Here is a 7,415-nt window from a genome sequence, read left to right on the forward strand (position 1 = left end):
ATCGAGAAGCTTCTAGAAAGGAGATCTCATTTGGAGAATGAGAAGTGAAGCTAGGAAGGCAAATAGCAAGTTCTCGTCCAATTGGGAAGGCCCCTTCCGGATCCGAGAAGTAGCAGCCAGGGGGCATACCACCTAAAGTGGCTATCGGTAAAGGTTGTACCGAGGACGTGGAATGCCACACACCTCAATTTTTATTACAATTAAACAACAAATAAAACTTACACACTCTTTCCTCACCCGACCGTTTTTTCCCTAAGGATGGTTTTCGATCGGGCAGGTTTTAATGAGGCGTTTCTCTTCAAGTTTGTGTATTTAAACAAAGATTTGTGCCTTTCTCAACACTCGGGTCGGTCAAGAATGCAGCCTTAACCGGCATATCTTACCGACACCTAAAAGACATGGTTCGGTCAAAGATGCAGCCTTAACCGACATATCCTACCGATACGTAAAAGACATGGGTCGGTCAAGGATGCAGCCTTAACCAGCATACCCTATCGACACCCACAGACATAATTTGGTCAAAGACGTAACCCTAACAGCATACCCTGCTAACCCCTTAAACACTTGATTTAAATAAACATTATTATCGACTTTACCGACAAAGAATACTTAAATAAACATTATCATTTAAAGTCATACCGGACGGTAAGCCATTAACATTTCACTTGTTCTTTTGATACTAGGTGGCAAAATGGATCCCGTCGGGTTGGCATGGCAACTTTTAAAAAAAAAAATTATTTGTTTATTTGTTTAGTAATTGACATAATTTTTTTAAAAAAATAATAAAATAAAATTAAACTTTAATATTATAATCAAATAAAATGTTTAACAAAATAAAATAAATATTAATAATACTCCAATAAATTAAATAATACATAAAAATTAAGTTACATATGTTTTAGTAATTTTAATCTTAAAAACATGAGATTGATATGTCAAATTTAATCAGATTGGATAGACTTATTTGATATTGTTGCTCCTTTAACTTCCATTAAGCTTTAAGAAGATTAATTTTTTTCACTTTTTCAATTAATTTCATTCCTTGGATTTCTTTTTCACCCATAGTTCTCACTTTTAATCTCTTAAACATTCATCTTTATTTTGGATATAGATTTTTAATTTGTAGTTTTCTACATTCTTATATTTTATTTATCGTGTTTGTGTGTTTTTTATAATTAATTATTTCTTTTATTATTCATGTAGATATAAAGAATTTGATTGTTGTTATTATTCTTGCTATACCACTGATGGTGTGTCAAATACAATGAAAGATCATCACCGTAGCTTCAACGTTTAGACTTACGTTTGAAATTGAATAGTTGCATATCATCCACCTTATTCTAGCATACTGATTTAGAATTACAAGTGAATTTGTGACATACCAATACGCAACTATATTAATATATAAGTAAATTTAAATCATTAGTGGTATAAGTAAATTCATTATGAAGGTGTATACGTAGCCATTTGCAACGAAATAATGAATGGAAGCACACATAACCTACTAAATATACTATACAATACGTAACTATATTAATATATAAGTAAATTTTCATCATTAATGGTTTTTTAACCATTTTGTGCATCTAAAATGAACATATGAATTCTCATGTGTCAGAAAATTAAGAAAAAAAAATCAAATCTTTTTTATTTTAACAAAAAGAGTTACATTTTCATATCTTAGGTGGCCTTTATTTTTATGGTTATTAGGGATGAAATAGTGGTGTTTATTAGTTAGTAGTGTCGTTAGTATTGTTATTCTATTTTCACTCTTTCTCATGCATATATTTTGTATCCATTCTATTAGGTAATATAACTTTCATTTCCACAATATTCATCATTTGTGGTCTCTCTCCTTCCACTCAAATCTTACATGGTATACAAAGCTACCATGGTTGAACTTTCTTCAACCTTTGTTGCTACTTCTTCAAGCTCCACTACCACCATCCAAAAAAATTTTGCTTCCGCTTTCTACCCTCACATTTTCACCACTCCTATTCACTTCAAACTGGATGAAGAAAATTATCTCATATGGCAACAACAGGTTCTTGCCACTTTACACAATCTCAATCTTACCCAGTTCTTGGACTTTGTTTCCATTCCTCCCGGGTATCAATATAAAAAAATCATGAAATAGAAACCAATTTTTAGATACCAAAATAATTAGTTACAATAGGAACTAAAATAGAAACCATTTTAGAAACTAAAAAAAAATTGGTATCTAAATTAGTTTCTATTATTGTTAAATAGTTTCTAAATTGGTATCTGATTAGCAACTCAGGTTTTAACTACCAATTATTTAAATTCTAAATTTGGTAGCAAAAACTTTGGTTGCTAATTAGATACCAATTTAGAAACTATTTAACAATAATAGAAGATAATAGAAACTAATTTAGAAACCAAATTTCTTTTTAGTTACTATTGCAACTAATTATTTTGGTTTCTAAAATTTGGTTTCTATTTCATGATTTTCTTGTAGTGTATTCTTCTGCTACTAATGAATCTAACTCCATGTTTTCTCTTGCTTTTCGTTCTTTTCATCAACAAGATCAAGCAATCATTACGTGGCTTCTTTCCTCCATCTCTTCGTCTCTCCTCACTAACATGGTTGGTTTCTCTTCATCACACCCAAATATGGTTCAATCTTCAAACCCATTATGCATCGAAGACCCGTACCCATGTCAAGAAACTCAAAATGCTTCTATGTGCTCCCAAACGCGATAAATCCATTTCTATTTTTCTTCAATATATCAAGAAAGTTGTTGACTTCTTAACCACTGATGGGTCTCCCATCACCATTAAGGATCACATTGAAGCAATCTTTGAAGGTTTTCCTGAAGAATACGATGCTTTTATCACTTTTGTCACCTCCAAAATCGATTCCTATATCCTAGAACAAGTTGAAGCTCTTCTTTTAGCCCAAGAAGAGCGTCTGGAAAAATATCATACAGTCACTGATCTTCTCCAAGCACAAACTGCATCTTTTTCTCGTTCTAAGTTCTTCTCAAATAATCAACGTCATGCTCGTGGTTCCTCTCGACCTTTGCTTCCTAAACATCTCTTTTTATCCACTACTACAAGACCCACCTCCAAACCTTAATGGACTGCTTCCTCCTTCTCCTCAAACTCTACCAACTCATCAAAGATTCAGTGCCAAATTTGCTGGAAAAATGGTCACTACGCTTATGATTGTCGGCATAGATATGAACTTCATTCTACACCATCTATTTCTACTCATACTTCACAGTTTGCACCCATTCCTTATGTCTCCAATGAACCTTCCATTCTTGGATCTCCTTCTACATCTACAAATTCTTTTTGGCACCCAGACAGTGGTGCCTCACATCACTTCACTCGTGTTAAAGCCACACTAACTACTGAAGCTCTATACACGGGATCTGAAACAGTCAAAATATGTAATGGTTCGAGTTTGTATATTAAAAATGTTGGCACTACAGTATATACTAATCCTCATAATCATTGCACGTTTTCTTTGAATAATCTCTTCCATGTTCCTCACATTGTTAGAATTGTAGGCCTTAAATAAGAGGGGAGTGAATTTTTTTCAAACATTTTTTGAAAGTTTTGAAGGTATGAAGAAAGTCAAAGAAGAATCAAAACCAAAGGAATCAAAGAATACAAAATAGAAAACACTTTTAGTTGAATTCTATAAATTCAACCGGTTGTTTTTATCACCAAAGTGTAAAAATAACTAAAAACATATATGCAAGAGTTAAGGGAGAGAAAGAATCACACAAGCAATTTTATATTGGTTCACTCTTAAACCAAGAGCTACATCCAATTCCTAGAAACCTATGGGTATCCACTAAGTAACCAACAACCAGATTACAAGCACACAACCACCAAAGAAGTGATCTTGATCCCCTCAAGAACACACACTTCCTTTCGCACACCACAATCACACCACAAATTAGAACACTCTCTGACTCTATGAACAACATTTCTTACAGAATTACAAATCAAGAAGAAATAGGATTGATCACACCTGGTACAAATCAAATCAAAGTACACAACAAGTCCTACTTCACTCATAGAGAAATATCCAAAGCTTTAAGCAATCTTGGAGAAAACTTGATTTCAAAACTGATCTTGTAAGTCATCTGCTAGGAGCGTATAACAGAACATTTATACTCCAATTAGCAGTTGAAAACATTTATTATAAAAGCCAAATCAGTTTGAAAATATTTAAAGCAGATTTAACACATTGAACAAAATTATGTTAAGGCAGTTAAAAAAACAATCGGTTGTTTTATTGAAACAATCGATTGAATTGGTTTGACAGCAAAGTCAACCAAATTCAAATCTGCCAAAACCAGTTTCAAAAACATTAAGTATGAAACAACCGATTGAAATGATAAAACAACTGGTTGTTTTTTTGCTTCTTCATAAAACACTCTTTTAAAAAGATTTAAATTAAACCAACTTTTGGATTCAAACTATCCCATAAAACACTCAACTAAGCTACAATCAGCCTTCAAGCAATCCATGGAGATTTTGAGTCATCAAAGCTCTTCTTCAATACACATAACTAAAAATCTTCTTAGTGTATCTCAATTTGCTCTTAATAATGATGTTTTATTTGAATTTCATCCTCACCAATTTTTTCTAAAATAGTCGGGCACCAAGGAGATCCTTCAAGAGAGATGCTTAGGAATGGTATGTATGTGTTTTCTAATGTTATTCCTTTTTCTCCACCTACTGTTAATACTACTACTATTTCACATGCAAATGATACATACAATGCACGGTTTGGACATGTTCATGCCAGTGTAATTCATCGTATTATGCACCACTGCAATATTGCTTTCTCTGTTAAGAAAATATTTTGTGATTCATGCATTCTTGGAAAACATCATCAATTACCTTTTACTGACTTACACACTCTTTACACTACCCCTCTTCAACTTATTTACATTGATATATGGGGTCCATCTTCCATTGCTTCTTCCAATGGCTCTTACTATTACATTTCTTTCTTGATACCTACACTAAATACACATGGTTTTATCTCTTACATCATAAATCTCATGCTGCTACGATTTTTAAATCCTTTAAAATCTTGGTTGAAAACTGAGCTGGTTTTACTCTATAAAATATTCAAACTGACAATGCCAAGAAAAATTGTTTTTAAAGTCATATCTTGTTGAACATGGTATCCACCATTGTTTGATTTGTCCCTACACCCATGAGCAGAATGGATCTATTGAACGTAAACATCGTCACATAACAAATGTTGGATTAACTCTTCTTGTTCACATCAATCTCCCTATAAAATGTTGAGATGAGGCCTTCACCACCGCTATGAACATGATCAACGTTTAATCATCATCTGTTATTAATTTTGATACTCCTTATCATTTGCTTTTTAACACACAACCTGGTTACAATTTTTATAAAACTTTTGGTTGTGCATGTTACCCTCTCATGCGTCCTTTTCAAAAAATAAATTGAATTTTCATTCTTTTTTTATGTTTATTTCTTGGTTATAATCCACAATATAAAGGTTATATTTGCGAATCTCCATCTGATAAGAGATACATTACACGTCATGTTCTTTTTAATGAATCTGTATTTCCTTACTCATCATGTTTTATTTCATCTGATACAACTCAATCTCCTGCTATGCATGATACATCCTTCACTTATCATATCAACTCTATTATTTCTGCATCACCCTCCGCCCCTTCCTCGCCTCATCCTTCCATACCTTTACTTCCTCTTCCTTCTACATCACCATCACCCTTTGTTCTATCTCCGCCTACTATCAACTCATCACCTCACAATACATCTCCTATTCCTTATAATGCTCACCCAATGTTCACTAGAAGTAAATATGGTATTTTTAAACCTCGAGTGTTTAATAGTGAGTTTAACATTTTTCCTTCAACGCTCAAAGAGGCTCTTCAAAATAATAACTGGGTTGTCGCAATGCAAGAAGAATATGATGCCTTACGTGCCAATCATACTTGGACTCTCACCTCACCACCATCTACTATCAAACCCATTGGTTGTAAGTGGGTGTTAAAAAATAAGTACAACGCTGATGATTACTTCCAACGTCACAAAGCTAGGCTTATCGCCAAAGAATTTCATCAACATGCTAGCCTCGATTACTGATAAACTTTTAGCCATGTGATCAAGTCAGCAACCAACGTATTCTTTTAACAATTGGTTTGTTCAACAATTGGCCTATTCACCAAATTGACATAAAAAAAATGTTTTTTTTATGGTGATCTACAAGAATCAGATTACATGCTTCAACCGCCAGGTTTTGAAACAGATTCTCAACTAGTATGTAAACTTCACAAAGAAATTTATGAGCTCAAACAAGCACCAAGATCTTGGTTTCAAAAGTTAAGTCATACTCTATCTTCACTTGATTTTTCTTCAACAAAATCTGATTCTTCTTTATTTATCAAAACTGACTCACATACTACATTATTTTTTCTAGTTTATGTTAATGATATTCTCATAACTAGAAGTTCTCTTAGTGTTATACAGTCACTAATTATTTCACTACAACAACACTTCGGACTCAAAGATCTCGGTAGGCTTCATTACTTCCTTGGCATTGAAGCTTTGTGGACTTCCAATGGTTCCCTTCATCTTTCTCAAACAAAGTACATCAAGGATTTGCTACAAAAGTCAAGAATTCTATCATCCAAACCACAACCAACGCTAATGATATCCTCCATTCGTCTCACACGGGATGGAACCACAATCGTTGATGATCCTTCTCTATACAGATCCATTGTTGGCTCATTTCAATACATTCTCACCACTCGTTCTGAATTATCATATAGTGTCAACAAAGTCTGTCAGTTTCTTCATCATCTTCAACTTCACCACTGGAAAGCTGTCAAATGCATATTGTGATATCTTGTTGGAACTACATCACATCGCCTATTACTTCAACCTTCTCCACGCTTCAATATCGCCTTTGTCGATACTAATTGGGGATCTGACCCAGATGATCGAAAATCCACCTCTGGATATATTGTTTATTTGGGACTCAATCCAAGAGTTTGGACTTCAAACAAACAAAAGACTATCTCTCGTAGCACTACAGAAGCCGAGTATCACAGTATTGTTGCTTCTTTATCTGAGATTAAATGGGTTTGTAATCTTCTTCACGAATTATGCCTATCATATCCTACACTGAATATTTACAGTGATAACTTCGGAGTCGTTTTGCTTATTGCTAACCCCAACATGCACTAAAAAACAAAACATTTTGATCTCGATCTTCACTTTGTGCATGACTTTATTCAACACCAAGATCTACAACTCTTACATATCCCTAGTCATCTAATGATTTTGAAGGAGGGTAGTTAGTAGTATTGTTATTTTATTTTCACTCTCTCACGTATATATTCTATATCCATTCTAATATA

The sequence above is a fragment of the Phaseolus vulgaris genome, chromosome 3 (genome assembly GCF_051622355.1).
Source record: "Phaseolus vulgaris cultivar YP4 chromosome 3, ASM5162235v1, whole genome shotgun sequence".
In the NCBI taxonomy this organism is placed as follows: domain Eukaryota; kingdom Viridiplantae; phylum Streptophyta; class Magnoliopsida; order Fabales; family Fabaceae; genus Phaseolus; species Phaseolus vulgaris.